Source organism: Dasypus novemcinctus, chromosome X, assembly GCF_030445035.2.
Source record: "Dasypus novemcinctus isolate mDasNov1 chromosome X, mDasNov1.1.hap2, whole genome shotgun sequence".
NCBI lineage: Eukaryota > Metazoa > Chordata > Mammalia > Cingulata > Dasypodidae > Dasypus > Dasypus novemcinctus.
The window spans coordinates 16679574-16694488 of record NC_080704.1 but is presented as its reverse complement, the minus strand read 5'-3'; the positions used below and the strand labels follow the sequence as shown (position 1 = coordinate 16694488).

The following is a 14915-nucleotide window of genomic DNA, read 5'->3' as shown; positions in this document are numbered from 1 at the left end:
TCACCCTTTTAGTTTCCTTTACTCAAGATCTTCATTTCCTCACACTACTCCAAGTCAGTCTCTCATGTCTTTTCCTTTCAATCTGCAGAATGCCCTTTAGTAATTCTTGTATGCAGGTCTTTTGTTGACAAACTCTCAGCTTCTATTTATCTGTGAATGTTTTAAAATTCTCCCTCATTTTTGAAGATTTTTGCTGGCTAAAGAATTTTTGCCTCCAGTTTTTCTCTTTCAGTACCTTAAATATATTATACCACTGCTTTCTTGCCTCATGGTTTCTTTCTGATGAGAAATTGGCACTTAGTGTTATTGAGGATCCCATGTATGTGACAAGTCTCTTTTATTGCTTTTAAAATTCTACCTTTATTTTGGCATTTGACATTCTGATTAGTTTGTGTCTCTAAGTAGGTCTATTAGGATTTTTTCTGTTCAGAATATGTTGCGCTTCTTGGATATGTATATTTATTTACATCTTTCATAAGAGTTGGGAAATTTTCAGCCATTATTTCCTCAAATATTCTTTCTGCCCCTTTCTCCTTCTTCTACACTGCATGTTTGTACACTTCATGTTTTCACTCAAATCCCTGAGACACTGCTCAATTTTCTGTTCTTTTCTCTATCTCTTCTTCTGACTGTATGATTTCGACTGTTGTATGCCTCTAGTGTATTTTTTTTTAAAGATTTATTTGTTTATTTCTCTCCCCTTTCCCCGACCCACGCACCTACCCCGGTTATCTTTTCTCTGTGTCTGTTTGCTGTGTCTTCTTTGTCCGCTTCTGTTGTTGTCAGCGGCACAGGAATCTGTGTTTATTTTTGTTGTGTCATCTTGTTGTGTCACCTCTCTGTGTGGGCGGCGCCATTCTTAGGCAGGCTTCACTTTCGCGCTGGGCGGCTCTCCTTATGGGGTTCACTCCTTGTGCATGGGGCTCCCCTATGCAGGGGACACCCCTGCGTGGCATGGCACTCCTTGCGCGCATCAGCACTGTGCATGGGCCAGCTCCACACGGGTCAAGGAGGCCCAGGTTTTGAACCACGGACCTCCCATGTGGTAGGCGGACGCCCTAACCACTGGGCCAAGTCTGCCGCCCTCTAGTGTATTTTTAATCTCCATTATTGTGCCTATCATTCCCATAATTTCTATTATTTTTCTTTTTAAACTTTCAAATTCTTCTTTATGCTCACACATGTCTTTTTCATTTCTCTTAGCTCTAAATCCACATTTTCCTTCATCTCCTTGACTTCATTTAGGAAATTTGTTTGAACTTCTTTAATTAGTCATTACAAATTCTGTGTATCCTCTAAAGTTTTAATTTGTTCCCTTGACTGAGCCATATATTCAAGTTTCTTAGTATGGCTTGGAATTTTTTGCTGATATCTAGGCATCTGATTATTTTGTTATGCTGATCCTGAAGGTCAGTTTCTTCCTCTTGTCTAGGGTTTTATTGTTGATTGGCTTTGGGTTAAGGCTCTTCTTTGATGCTTGGTCCAACTTATTCTGGACCTTTAGGATAGCCTGTATTTAACTGCTCAAATTTTCCCAGCTCTTCTTAATCTTATTCTTGCCTTGGATGGATGGTATAATTTTTAAGATTGCACTTTTTTGCAATTATTTCACCTCCGGGAGAAAGCTTCCTTTCCTCTGTTCCTTTTACAGGAATCTTGAGTTGTTCTGCTTGCTTTTGTACAGAATTTTCTCCCCATCTCCTATGATTACGTTAAATTCTTTCCTTCACTCAGTGCCTCCTTTTCCTTATACTTTTCAGTTCTGGGACCTATCCTATCTTACAAAGTTCAGTCCCTCCCTCCCCTTTTTTTCTGTGAGGCTTTTCTGCTTCCATTTTCTTCCTCTTTAGGGTATTCTGCCCCAGTGAACCTTTTGGGATCAATCCAGAAATGTCCGTATTGCTTTTAGGTTGTCCAGTGAACAGAGACTAGATTGAGTGTATGCACCTCTTGCCAACAGTTCTGCTGCAGTCTCTCTTTTGTTACCCTACCCACCCCCCTTGCCCAGAGACCTATTATATGCAGCACTCCACAGCTCCTTTTCTGTCCTGGGTCTCATTGGACTTGGAGCCCTGTGCCTGGATATGTGTGGGATTCTAAGTCACTGCTCTAAGTGGTTCTATAGTCTACACCTGTGGCAGGAGGGACCCAGACCGTGTTGCCTCCTTGTGACTACCAAGCTGCGTGGGACTGCATGAGGGTGAAAGATCTGGACAGCAGATCTAAGACTGAAATCTTCTACCTAGTCTTGGAGAAATATTTTCCTTTTCTTCAAGTCGGTGTTTGTGGAGTCCTTCTGCAGTCCAGATTTCTTCTCCAGATTTCTAAGCAAGTTGAATTGTACTTTTATGAGTTGATTCTGAGCAGAGACTGTTCCAGTGTATGTCTTATGTTGTCATATTTATAATGTCACTCCTCCTAATTATCTTTTAAAACATCTTAACCTTGGTACCAGCTATTCTGATTTACTTAACTCCACCTACACCAAGCACTTGGGATATTGCATTACCATGATAGTATCTTAAACATCTGTCTTTGCTGTCAGTTTGGGAGAACCTTATGGAGGAATTCATCTGTCCCCCAGGACCTAGCCCAAGACCCAGCACTGAACACACAATAGTGGAGGAATTCAAGGCAAGTGACTGAGTTAATAGTGGAAGAAGTCAAGGCAAGTAAAGTAGCTCCAGGAAATCACTGAGCTACTAAAGGAGACTAAGCCACAACTCGTCTCTTATTGCCCATTATCCCTTCTGCTTTGTGTTTCCTGGGGACCTGAGACTTTGGAATTCATTTGTTTCTAGCAGGCCCCATTGCTCTTGGCCTAGGGGCATAGGAATTAATAAAAAGAAATGGAGGGATGGCTACCTTTACTGGTCATGGGGCCAGTGGTCATTTTTATACTGAAGGAAATTTGGAAATCATGATCATGACATAGAACTATACATTTCAAAAATTTTTAACATGACCCCCAGAAGGATATATTCTTTTGCAATGACCTGGCACACAAACACACACACCACAAGTGAAAAAACAATAAGAAACAATAAAGGATTACCTTTATTACGTATCAGACATTCTGATATTTTCCATTTTATTTGTTCAGTTGATCCTATTCTATTTTTATTTTTTTCACAATTCTGGTTACAAACCTTAAAGTGATTTCACAGTTCAACAATGGATTATAGCCTACAGTTTGAGTAACTTCCTCCCTTTTATGCACATCATGCCCAGAGGCCCTAACTGTAGACATTTGCTTGAGAGGGGGGCTGATGCTCAGTCAAACTGATGACTAGAACTGCTCACATTTTAAAGAGCTGAAAGAATTGTGCAATGCAGCCATATCCTGATCTTTAAGAGCTGAATTACAGTTGCCTGACAAACACAGCACAGACACAAAGACTGGCATGGTCAAGGTCCCAGCAACTTAGGTCATGGGGACTTTAGAAATGTCATGGGGTTTGGAATGGTGCTACACCTGTACCTTTTGAGAAGTCTTCCAGCAGCCACACTGTGGTCAGTCTAATCAATGGGGTGCTTCTGCTTGGGTGATTTCCACCACAGGATCATTAATTGTGCATATCAAAATGACTGCCAATTAGCAGATGAGTGTGTAAACAAAGCTGTGCAGAATTCAAATCCCTTACTAATGAGCAGTGATGTTTGTCAGGAGAACACACTTGCATATTCCATTGGATTTTGCATGCAAAAATATTGTCTGGCATTTTCTCTATCAAGAGAGGGGAGGTGAGGAAATTAGAGATCAGAAAGAACGGAAGTAGGGAGTGGATGTGGCTCAAGTGGTTGAGCACCCTCCTCCCACATGGGAGGTCCTGGGTTTGGTTCCTGATGCCTCCTGAAAAAACAAAAAGCAAACAAGCAAAACAAATGAAAAATCCAACTCAGGGAAGCCTATGTGGCTCAGTGGTTGAGTGCCGGCTTCCCACATATACAAGGTCCTGGGTTCAATCCCCACTAACCAGTACCTTAAAAGAAAAGAAAGGATGAAAGCAGAATTCCAGGGAAGATGACAGAGTAGGGAGCTCCAGGACTCAGACCTTCTACCAAACCAGCTATTAAATGGGGAGGAACTGTCTGAAACAACTATTTGGAAACTCCAGAAGCCAGAAGAACACTGTACAGCATCTAGGGAAGAGCAAGAGAAAGGGGATGATAAATTATGCTAAAGAACTGTAAATTGCTCCCTCTGCACTGTGGCTACTGGTGCACATTCCTCACTCACTCAGCAGGCCATGATGAGATCCAGTTCCTGACTAGCAGTTGGTGACAGAACAAGACATAAAACTCCTCTTCCCCTAGAACAGGAGTGGGCATGGCTGATCACAGATTATAACTTTTGATTAGTGAATTTGGATCACTGGGTCCCAACTATGAAGGCAGCTATTGTTTCAAAGCACCCCGAACAAAGGTAGTAGCAGCCATTGTTTTCACCCTCCCAAAACATGGGCAGAGGTGGTGGAGATTTAAAGATGCAGCACTTCCTCCAGGCTTGGGGAGGGGGGGAGGAGTTAGCTAAAGGGCTACATGTGCTGGGCTGGGCAGGAAAGCTCAGCTTTGGGGAGCCATCAGAGAAGATTTTGGTGCCCTTCCTGATCCCCTCTACAGGGCACTTTGGAGCCAGTCTGCACTCCCTCTGTGGGTCCCTGGCCCTGTTTTGACTGGGAAAGACTGATTTGGGAAAGTCCTCCCTAGAGTGATCCTCCTCCCAGAATTTGCCTTTCAGTCAAAAGCAGCATGAAACACTGAAAAGAGTATAAAAGTGCAGAGAAGTGGACAGTCTGGGACAAATGCTTGCTTCAGATACCCAGTAGAGGGAGGTTTGTCCCCTGGAAACAGAGGGTACAACCAATCTCCTGTAAACAGGGGAACTCCAAAACAACTAACCCATAATAGCCCAGGACAAGACAGAGGCCCAGTAAGACAGGGAAAATGCTGCACAATGCATTCGACTTGGGCAGACCTTCCTGATAGGAGAGGTGAAGCTCAAGAAAATCACTGTTTCATCACCAGCTGGATATGAAACTAGGAAACAGACATCCCAGGGAATGAATCCAAGAGATAACATTTTAAAGTATTAAAATATACAGTGTGCAACAAAATAGTACAAGACAAACAGGATTATGTATCCAAAGGAAGAGAATTAAAAATACAGAAAACACTAACGAAGAAGACAAGAATGTGGACAGATAGCAAAATGGCAGAAGAACATCCTGTATTATCTGTAGTGACTGTAAATGTTTTAAACTCTCTAGTCAATAGGCAGAGATTTGCAGAATGGATAAAAAAGCATAACTCTATGCTATCTGCACCTTAAATTCAAAGACTCAAGTAGGCTGAGGGTGAAAGGATGGGAAAAAATATACCACGTAAGAAGTAAACAAAAGAGAGCTGGGGTGGCTATGTTAATATTGGATAAAAAAGACTTGAAAACTAAAAACAGTTACAAAGGACAAAGATAGTCATTTTATCCTGATAAAAGCAGCAATTCAACAGGAAGATGTAACAATTATAAATATGTATCCATCTGACAGCAGAGCAAATACTGACAGATTTGAAGGGAGAAATCAATGGTTCTACATTAATAGTAGAAAACTTTAAAATACCACTCTCAATAATGGAGAAACATTGAGTCAGAAGATCAATGAGGAAGTACAGGACTTCAATGATACACAAAACCAACTAGACCTAACAGACACATGAAGAACACTGTACCCAATGACAACAGAATAGACATTCTTCTCAAGTGAACATGGATCATTCTCCAGGATAAACCATCTGTTGGATCACAAAACAAGTCTAAATAAATTTTAAAATACTGAAATCATACAATGTATATTCTCCAACCCCAATGGGATAAAACTACAAGTCAGTAACAAAGGGAGAAAGGAAAATCTCACAACTAGTGGAATTTAGGTAACAGGCTCTTTTTTTTCTTTATGTTTGTTTGTTTATTTTTTCTTAAATAACATACTCTTAAACAACTAGTTTAAGAGTTTAGCATTGATTATAGGGTAGGTCTTGTGGTAATGAACTCCCTCAGTTTTTATTTATCAGAGGCTTCTTCCTGGCTTTCTCTCTTGGATTGTTCACACTAAGGAAGCCAGCTACCATGCTGTGAGGACACTAGAGACAGTCCTACTGGCAAAGAACTGAGGCCTTCTACCAATAGGCAGCAAGGAATGGGGGCCTATTGTCAACAGCCATGTGCAGTAGCCATTTTGAAAGCCCCAGTCAAGCTTTCAGATGACTATAGCCCTGAAAGATATATTGACTGGTCTCATGAGAAACATCAAGCAGAACCCCCAGGAAAGCTACTCCCAAATTCCTAAGCCACAAAAAAATATGTGAGATAATAAATATTTATTGTTTTAACATACTATATTTTGTGATAATCTGTTATACAACAATAGATTACTACTACACTAGGTGATTCCGATGTAGTCAGTCTTAAGAAATGTTGCATTAGTCTGCTGTCAATATAAATTATGAAATACCTGCCTTTTAGGTACTCAGTATCTTGACCTTTTATTTATTTATTTTTAAATTTTATTTTATTTTATTAAATTGTCTTTTTTAAAATAAAGATACATAGATCACAAAAAATGTTACATTAAAAAATATAAGAGGTTCCCACCTCCCCACCTCCCACCCCCCCACTCCTCCCACATCATAACCCTCTTTCATCATTGTGGCACATTCATTGCATTTGGTGAATTCATTTTGGAGCACTGCTGCACTGCATGGATTATAGTTTATATTGTAGTTTATACTCTCCCCCAGTACATTCACTGGGTTATGGCAGGATATATAATGTCCAGCATCTGTCCCTGCAATATTATTTAGGACAATATTATTAGGACAAAAATGCCCCCACATCTCATCTCCTCTTCCCTCTCCCTGCTTTCAGCAACTACCATGGCCTCTTTCTCCAGATCAATCCTGCAGTTTCTTCCATTACTAGTCACAATAGCTCAATAGTAGAATACCAGTAAATTCACTCTAATCCATATTTTATGATCTTTTATTTTTATTGTAATGTATCCACCAAATGTCTTGTTGAAACTCTTCTCTCTTCAGTATTTTCAAGTTTCAGCCTCATTTCCAAGCCCTCCATCAGTGACCTGCAAGCCTGGACCCATTACTTGAGGGTTGTTATGATAAACCCAGCAGTCTGAGAGATTAAGCCCAAAAGTGATCATTTGGGACATGTTAAGGATAAAGTTGTTTTTCCAGTTGTAGTCCTGGGAAAGACAGAGGAGGAAGCAAAGAAATAGTGTAGAGGTCATTTTAGTTAGATAATGGAATTAGGGAAGATGACTGTTTGGCAGTGGAGTTTAACAGCAGGGAAGAGAAGATAACAGAGTCAAGAGGGTCCGTCTGAGAGGGGAGAACTATGCATTAGTTAAGAAAAGAGAAAAGGAATTTTAAGTGTACTTAGCCTACTTCTGGAGTTTTGGTAGAGCTGTTGCATCAGATGCTGGCTGCTTCTGGACCCTGTGGATTTGCTGAGTCAGGTCTCCAATGCATTCAGTGGTCTTCTTCGGGGATGAGGCTGGTTTTAGGTGCAATAGGTGAATCCAGGAGTTGATTCCTTGAAGATTTGCAGCAGTTGGGGTTGTAAGAAGGACTTCCACCCAGGCTTAAGTCTATTTTAGGAGATGCCATTTCTAGTATACCCAATCATTGGTGGCATAGGCAGTGGAGATTTGGGGAGATCTGTAGAGAGAGACTCAAACAGTTTTGTGGAGTTCAGAAAGGGTTTGTGAGAGTTTTTGGTAATAGGTAGCCAGTGAGGAGGTAACTTTGGCAGTTTCTGACCAGGGAAATAAGGGCATGGGTCTGCCAGTAACTGTTGGATAAGGGGAAAGTTGGTGAGGGCTGAAAGGGTGCCCCCATAAATTCGCGAGGACTAGGGGAAGATATTTAACCCAGGGAGGGAATATTGTTCAGTAAGTGTTTCTAGCTGTGTCTTCATTAGGCCATTGGTGTGTTCAGTTAGTCCTGATGATTGGGGCTGATAGGCACAGTTGAGGCACTGCAGGATGGGCTAAGTTTACGTAAGTTTATAGTGGGGTTGCCCTGTAAAATGGGTGCCATGTTCATTATGAATTTCTTGAGAAACTCCTCCCCAGGGGATTATTTTCTCTAACAAAATTTTGGCTATGGATGTGGCAGTTGCTTGTCTTACAGGAAAAAACCTCTACCTACTGAGAGAACATACAGACCATCACAAGGCAATACTTATATCCCAGACAGGAAGGGACTTGAATGAAGTCGATCTGTCAGATCTCAAAAGGCCCTTGAGGTGGCGGGAACTTCCTTGGGGGCAGGCACAAAGGGTTGAGCAGGGTTATTTCAAGGGCAGAGGCAGCAGCTTGCAGCTGCTTCTTGAGCTGCAGATTTAAAATTTCCCCACCAATACTTTCTCGTAGGATTTTCAACTTACTAGGAGCCCAGTGGGTTTGAGTGTGAAGGTGAGTCATCAATGGGTGAGTGAGGACATTTGGAAGGATGAATAGACCCTTGTGGCCCTCTCAAAGTCCAGTGTGGGGATTTTTATGTCCCCCTTGGCTCTCCAGATTTTTGAGGTCTAGGGCAAGCGTAGTTTGCTGGGCTTACACAATGTCATTTAAGTATGGCCCTTGGGAGACCATTGGCACAGTGTGGAGGGAAAAGGCAGGCTGGTTTGGCATGTTCTAGTAGTTCACTAGGTTCATCTTGACGAGTTGCTGTTTCTGATAGCACATTTCCTTGGGCTTCTTCTGAATCAGCTCTGCTTGGGGAGCAAAAGACTTTGGAAAAATTCACTTACCCAAAGCTTGTTTTTGATGGGCTGGCCAGAGGACATAAGGAAACCTCGCTGTTTCTAGAGCATGCCGAAGTTGTGGCCTACTCCAAGTGCATAGTGACTGTCCATGTAAATGGTAACTGCTTTACTTTTTTGCAGAGTGGCAGGCCAGCATAACTGCTGTGAGTTCTGCCTTTTGAGCTGAGGAAGCTTTAGGTAGTGGACCATGTTTGATTTCAGAGGAGGGTGTTATTCCATATCCTGCAACTAGATGACACTTTTTATTATAACAGCAGGATCTGTCTGCGAACAAGACCTTTCAGAGGGTTTACTGAGGTCCAGTCTTAGACTGACAACTGAGTTGAGAAGGATGATGCAGTTATAGGGCTCACAGTCATCTTTGGTGGGCGAATCAGGGAAGAAAGTGGCAGGGTTGAGAGTCTTAATGTGCTTGATTGAAATATTAGGGTTGCTCACCAGGGAGGTTTCTAGGTGTGCCAGGTGACTTGCAGAGAAATGCTGGGTATGATGGCTGTTTAGCAGAGTCTTTATGGTAGGAGACACAAAAATTGTGAGAGCTGAGTCTAGGGTTTACCTCAGAGACTACATGAGCGAAAGTCCTAGTGGCAATGACTGCGTGTAGGCAGGAGGGAAAGTCCCAATTTACAGAATCCAAGGTCTGGCTGTAATAGCCATGGGGTAATAATGATCAGCAGTTATTTGTGTTAATACCCCACGTGCATTCTCTCCTTTTTATTTGCAAACAGCTGGAAGGGGAGGGAGTAAATAGGAAACCCTAGGGAAGGGGTTTGTTTTTTTTTTTAAATGTTTTTATTTAATTCATTTTTTTAAAAATATTACATTAAAAAACATGAGGTCCCATTCAACCCCACCGCCCCCACCCCCCACTCCCCCCACAGCAACACTCTCTCCCGTCATCATGACACATCCATTGCACCTGGTAAGTACATCTCTGGGCATCGCTGCACCCCATAGTCAATGGTCCACATCATAGCCCACACTCTCCCACGTTCCATCCAGTAGGCCCTGGGGGGATCTACAATGTCCCGCAGTTGTCCGTGAAGCACCACCCAGGACAACTCCAAGTGGGAAGGGGGTTTTAACAGTACTTGCTGCAAGACTGGAAAGCTGAAAGGGTGGGGTCAGAGAGTGGAAAGGTTCAGGTTGGGAGTTTTTGAGGCAATTGTAAAGAGGCCAGGGAATGGAAGAAAAGGAGGAGAACCACACACAGCAATATTCAGAGAGCCCAAGAAACACGTGGAGTTCTCATTTGGTGGTGCGCTGGGGGAAGCTAAGGATGGCCTTGAGGTGAGAGTGGTCTAATGAGAATCCTTGAGAGGAGACCATATGACCAAGGAACACAAGAGAGGGTTGGGCAAACTGAAGTTTTTCCTTAGAAGCTTTGTGCCCTTTTGACACTAAAGCGATTAGTAGTTTTAGGAAATATTGAATGCAGGAATAACAAAAGGGGAACAGAGTAGATCATCGACATACTGGAGCAGAGTTGATTACAAAAAAGAAATGTCAGCAAGATGTTATTTTAGTACTTGGGAGCAGTAAGAGGGGGCCTCAGTATACCTTTGAAGAAGTACAATCCAGGTATACTGCTGATTATTACAGGTAAATATGAAAATATATTGGTTTTCAGATGAAACCTTTACTGAGAAGAATGTACTACAGTGGTTTATGCAAGTAAAGAATTTGGCTTCAGGGGGGACTAGATTAAGGAGCATATGTGGATTGGGAAAAACCAATGCTTTAGGTATAACAATAGCATTAATGGCATGGAGATCATGGACAAGCTGCCATCCAGGATTGTTTGATTTTTGCACAGGGAAGATGGGTTTGTTGCACAGACTGGTGCAAGGAATGATAAAACTCAGGGTTGTTTTTAGCAAGTATATTTTGAATTATGGGTCTGGCTCCTTCAATTGCCACTGGACTTAGGGGGTATTGTAGGAGCAAGGGGAAGGAAATACAGGTCTTTACTTGGATGATAATTGGGTGGGCACTGAGGATGTGGCCAATGTTGGTGGAGCCAGTAACCTATAAAATGGAGGGAACAGAAGCAAGGGAATCTGTGGGTGGGGCCAGGGAGTCTAAATGTGTGCAGATTAGGGGAAACGGACTTTGGCCCAGTGGTTAGGGCATCCGTCTACCATATGGGAGGTCCGCGGTTCAAACGCCGGGCCTCCTTGACCCATGTGGAGCTGGCCATGCGCAGCGCTGATGCGCGCAAGGAGTGCCGTGCCACGCAAGGGTGTCCCCGCGTGGGGGAGCCCCACGCGCAAGGAGTGCGCCCGTGAGGAAAAAGCCGCCCAGCGTGAAAAGAAAGAGCAGCCTGCCCAGGAATGGCGCCGCCCACACTTCCCGTGCCGCTGACGACAACAGAAGCGGACAAAGAAACAAGACGCAGCAAACAGACACCAAGAACAGACAACCAGGGGAGGGGGGGGAATTAAATAAATAAATAAATCTTAAAAAAAAAATGTGTGCAGATTAAAGAGCAAGAGGGAGTTTGAGATGAGTCTCACAACTGTTAAAGAAATCCTTTCTTTTGTTTGAAAATCGATAGATGAATGAAGCCCTAAGAGACAGGTATCAGAGTGGGAGGTGAGGGGAAAGGGGTGAGTACCAGTAAGGCCTCCAAGTATGAATGAGAAAGGTTTAGAGAGGGGCATGGAGAAATGACAGTTGACAATCCCCACAACAATATAAAGCATGGTACTCTAGGGAGACTCTCAGGGCAATAAAGTAGAGTTTAGGACAGACAGAGTAGCCCTGGAGTCAGTGAGGATGGAAAGGTGGCTACCACAAATAGTCATTGGAATGAGCTCAAGATGAGTGGCTGAGATGGTAGTACCCACATAGATGTCAATTTCCCTGGAGCACCCTCATGCTGAGAAAGCAGGGTTGAATCGTGGAGGTATCTGGCTGATTTCTGGTAGAGGAGGATTTTTGAAAAACCCCTGTTGGTGCTATTTATGGGGACATTCATTTTTCCAGTGGCTGGAAAGTTTGGGGTAATGACAGGCTCCTGCTCTGGGGATGGGAGGGAGGTAGCCCTGATCATGCCAAAACTGAGGTTGAATTAATTGCAGCTACAGGACTTTAGTTTTTCTCTTTTTTTTGTTCCAAACTGAGGGAGTCCTGAAATCGAGCAATGGTTTGAAAGAGGGCTTGAGTATCAAGAGTTTGCCAGTCAGCAACATTGCACTTGATCAGAGTAGAGAGTTCAGGATGGAAGCCTTCTAAAATCATGGAGTAGTAATTAATAAGAGCTCCTGAACAGTGAGGATTGAGTCCTGAGTTTGCATCATCAGTTTCAGTGAATCGAGAGTAATATTCTTAGACAGATTCCCCTTCCTTTTGCTTTATGGCACAGACCTTTGAGAGGTCAAAGGGTAGAGGGAAGACATTGGGGATTGTCTAATAAAATTTTTGTTTCCTCCCAAAATGAGACATGACTCCTGGGGATGAGCCTCCCTGGTGCCGAGGGATTACTATGAATCACTAACTGGAGAAGCAACTGGAAAGAGACTTCAAATAAAAGAGTCAACTCAGACCAGCAGAATATTTCAGTCTACATGTTGGATCAAGTGTTAAAAACTGCTATCTGACCTTGAATAAAAGGGGGAAATGGCCAAGACAAATGAGTTTATATGGCTAAGAGTCTTCCAAAAAGAGTCTGGAGGTCATCAGAGGGGTTGTGCTTACGTATACTTCAGCAGGACCCCAGAAAAAGCCAAAGTAGACACAGCCCTAGGTACTGGTTCTCCTGAAGGCTATGGAGATCCACAGGGTATATAGTCATGGCAGATGGATTTGGAGCTCTGTGCCATGTCAGAGGACCCTACTTTGGAATTTGTGCTCCTGAGTGTGATGAAGCTGGACTCAGATGTGACTTTTCTACACATGCCTCTTCTGTCACTTTTACTGAACCTGTGATTGGCGCTAGGGATGGTGCATACTCAGGAGACTTGAATCTCTAGACTGCCAATGAGCCAGCTGGGCCCTGAGCCTCAGCAGAGTGGTGACTCTTACTCTCTGGTTCATTGATCTTACCCAGGTCAGCTAACATCAGCTAACAGGGAGGTGAAGATGGTCAACCACCACACCAGGGAATCAAGAGTGCCTACAACTGTAAGCAGAGGAATTGCATCCATCATCCATGTGGAATCTAGGCCCCCTCTTGATCTAGAGGTGGAGAGGACATCACCATCTCAGGGTCCACAGAATGGAGGAATAAAATATGGACTATAGTAGACTTACTGATATTCTACTATAAAACTATTGTGAACAGTAATAGAAGAAATTTTATCATCGAGTTGGAGAAAATGGCCACAGTATTTGCTGAGGGCAGGGAGAGGGTAGAAGAGATGTGATGTGAGGGCATTTTTGGGATTTTGAGTTGTCCTTAATGATATTGCAGGGTCAGATGCTGGACTTTATATATCCTGCCATAACCCACTGAATGTACTGGGGGAGAGTGTGAACTACAGGGTAAACTATTATCTGTGTAGTGCAGCAGTGCTCCAAAATGTGTTCACCAAGTGCAATGAGTATGCCACAACGATGAGGGAGGTTGTTGGTGTGGGAGGAGTGGGGTGGGGGGTGGGGGGATATACAGGAACCTCTTATATTTTTTAATGTAACATTTTTTGGTGATGTACATATCTTCAAAAAATACAATTTACAAAAATGATGTGGTGAGGGGTGGGGAGTGGGTTATATGGGAACCTCTTATGTTTTTTGTTTTTTTTATGTTTTTTAATGTAACATTCGTTGTGATCTATTAACTTTAATTTTTTAAAAAAATGTCAAAAAAATTTTTGTGATACTCTGATCTGTGTCCCAAAGCTCCTTGGGGGTCCATTGTTGTTTAAGATAAGATTGAACATCAGATATGCCTCCAATAGTGAACCAGAGGAGAGCATGCCCTTGGCCAACAGCAAGTTGGGCTAATTAAAAGACATCAGGGATACCTGGCTTATACATGAGACAAAGAATTTCAAATTGCTGGTGAAAGCTAGCTGGGTCTTCACAGGGATTGGGGAGGCTCTTAGTGAAACTGGCCGGTTCTCTTTGAGTTCGTGAAACATAGGTATAACAGGACACTTCTTTAATTTTATTTTCTTCATCTAAACAGTGTCCAAAGATATACAAATGACCAATAAGCACACAAAAAGACATTCAACATCATTAGCCATAAGGGAAATGCAAATCAAAACCACAATGAGATACTCCCTCACACCCCCTAGAATACCTGGTACTTTTTAAAAATTAAAATATCAGTGCTAGTGAAGACGCAGAGAAATAGAAATCCTAGCACATTTCAGTGGGAATGTAAAATGGTGCAACTGCTGTGGAAAATAGTTTGGCATTTCCTCAGAAAGTTGAGAATTGTACGTTATATATATATATGTACCATAGTTTAATAAAAGAGAGAAAGAGAGAGAAAACAGAACAAAACAAAATGAAAAACAGTGCGGGATTTGACTTTAAAGGGAAACTGAGGAACATTGTTAGTGCAAGCAGGGTTAACTTCAGGGATAAACGTGTTCACCGAGTGTGATGAGTGTGCCACAATGATGGAGGAGGTTGTTGGTGTGGTAGGAATGGGGTATAGGGGTGCAGGGCATACGGAAACCTCTTATATTTTTTAATGTAACATTTTTTGTGATGTATACATCTTCAAAAAATACAATTTACCAAAACAGATGGGGCGGGGGGTGGGGAGTGGGGTATATGGGAACCTCTTATGTTTTTTGTTTTTTTAATGTTTTTTAATGTAACGTTCTTTGTGATCTATTAACTTTAATTACAAAAGTGTAAAAAAAAAAAAGGAGGGGGAAGATGATCAAGCTTAGCAAAGGGGGAGTAAAGGAGTTTAGAAGTTTTGGGCATGGAATCCAAGCCACAGATTTTACTTTCAGTCTTTTCACAAAGGTTTTGAGTTTCTACTTTAAAATCTTTCACAAGGTCATGGATTTGTTTTAAGGTCTATTATAAGATCATGAGTTTCAGGTTTCAGGTCTCTCATTTTCTCTTTAATAGACTCTAATTGGTCTTTGTGCTCATACTGGCT

The 14915-nt window shown here is 42.3% G+C and overlaps 1 protein-coding gene across 2 annotated transcripts in view; it reads left to right on the top strand.

Annotated features, from left to right (window-relative positions):
• The window catches only part of FANCB (FA complementation group B), a 214778-nt gene that overhangs the window by 102448 nt on the left and 97415 nt on the right, over positions 1 to 14915 (top strand). The window lies entirely within an intron of this gene.